The following is a 2,441-nucleotide window of genomic DNA, read 5'->3' on the forward strand; positions in this document are numbered from 1 at the left end:
AATGTGAGTAGTCAAGGAGCTACCTTCTTCCATTTGGAGTGTGTAGAGCCTTTTCTTTGTACTCAATCTTTTTGTCAAAGATTTCTTTGTGTAAAAATGCTCTAGTTTCTTTCAAAGGCCTGCAGCTGTTGTTTGGTCTCCCACTTCTCTCAGTACTCCATCTCCCAGGCTTAGGATTATAGTGTTGTGAGCTTTGTCAATGGCTTTTTGTATGTCTTCATCTTTGACCTTGCCGATCTTTTTCGAGGTTCTTGGATCCTCCAACACTTCTTCAATTCCCTGATGAACCAGCAATGCTCTCATCTTCAGCCTCCAAAGATGGAAGTCATTTTCCCCCGTGAACTTCTCCACGTCAAGCTTCTGTATTGCCATTCTTGCTCACAAGATTCAGAGATGTGAGCTCTGATACCAATTTGTTGGAATTAAGAGTGATAAAACTTAATTCTTTTCCCTAAGAAATCACCACACACTGATCTTATTACGGCAAAAATGGAGAAAACCAAGATAGGAATAAAAAAAATAGAACAAGAGTATATAACCAGAGACATAGATTAAGAAGAATGGAAACGAAATGAACATAAAAGGAATTATAGAGGTTCGGCTTGACAACCTACATCCTCTTGAGAAACAGAAGCCATAGCTTTTCTTTTATGCTTAACAGATTACAAGTCTTAGCGAAATTGATACAAGGAACGTTCTTTTGCTAAGTATGGCCTTGGAGGCTTTATATACAACTCTTAGGAGATCCAGATAGGTGTGCTGCACGCCAGCTCTTATTCTGGGTTTATTGAAACAAACCCAAAGAGTTCCGGCCAAGTCTAACCGTTGGTAACAACCTTTAGCTTAAAACGGCACTAGCAGCTGCCGTTTAACTAAAGCTTGATTTCGTTGATGCTCGTGCAAGTCACGTGCATTACTTAAACTTTCATATGATAGAGTCTTGTTGTTGTACGGGCAGCATTATTTGTTTGATTGCTTTGTCGTTTCTTATTCAATTCCAGAAACGACAAAGTTGTCTCCTTCAGAAAGTCCTAATTCAGGTTCACAATTAACAAATTCAATAGACAAAATTTAAAATAAAAATATAAGGTTTAATGTGATTAACTTATCGACTAGTTTGGTCTTCTTTTTTTTCAGAATATTACATTTGCAGATATTAGTAGAGTAGCAATTATGAATTTATCTACATCTCCATCCGAATATGTAGCTCATAACGGGTTGAATAGTTTTTTTTTTTTTATTCTGTACTAATGGATAGACGAACCTTTTCCAAGGTGTGAATATGAAATAAGAAAAAAAATGAACACGATTCATTAAAGAGAAAATTGTTTGGGAATTTGGTTATCTGAAGTATCTAACGAAAAAGACCTAAAAGGTCTACCTTTGCTCATTGGTGCTGCCATTTATGTTCGTGCGCTCAAAGTTATGCACAAGATTAGATCCTTCAGTTCAGTAGTTGAATCTCGTCGATTTATTTATTGGGATTAACCTGATCCATTGATTCTGTTTATGTGATGGTCATACATGGAGTTAGCATTTGTTACATCACTTACATGATTATTTTAATGAATCATGTGGTGCTAGGTACTTCACTCGTTGTTCCTTGAATCCTCAGCCACTTTCTTTGATTTTTCTTTAAGCATTCACGTGATCAATAAACATTTAAGCAACCTTAGTTTTTCTCTCTTGAAAACGACATTATTATTATTTTTTTATTTTGAGAATTTGAAACCGACATTATTGAGACCAAAGAGTGAGGGCGGAAAAGTGGGAAAAGCTCTTAGTTTCTAATTATCCTATAATTAAATCATCCAGAACCATAAGAATTCATAGTCAGAATGGAATTTCAATCAGTGATTTTTAAGATTTCGAGTAACAACAAAAAATAATGCCAGCTTTGTTCATAATATTGTTACTTATTAGAGATTCAATCTCAAGGGAAATATATTTATCAATTGGAATTTGGTCATTCAAAAAAAAAAAAAAAGAACTCTTAAGATGATATCTCATAAAACACAACTCGACTATAAAATTAATGAAATACTAACTAAAAGAACAATTTTCACTCTTATGTATATATAATCTAAACATGTTTTTATGGGTCTAGCTACTGTGCACTTGGTGCATGGTACCCCACATTTTGTCCATATATGAGTTACCCATTAGATCTAACGCAAAACTTATTTCAACGGCATAGATGTATTCTCTTTGGTTTTTAACATTGACATTCCTATTGTTTTTCAAAAAAGCAAAATAGTCAAAAGTTTGACAAATAATTTTGGATAATTTTTAAATTTTATATTTTGATCAATTGATCTAATTTACTATTAAAATTAATGACAATATAAGGCCAATAACTTGAAAAAAATTTAATACATAAAATCTTTTTTATTTTTTCAAAATAATATAATAATAATTTAATCTGTAATAAATAATTTAAA

This window comes from Citrus clementina, unplaced genomic scaffold (genome assembly GCF_000493195.1).
Source record: "Citrus clementina cultivar Clemenules unplaced genomic scaffold, Citrus_clementina_v1.0 scaffold_8, whole genome shotgun sequence".
Taxonomy (NCBI): domain Eukaryota; kingdom Viridiplantae; phylum Streptophyta; class Magnoliopsida; order Sapindales; family Rutaceae; genus Citrus; species Citrus x clementina.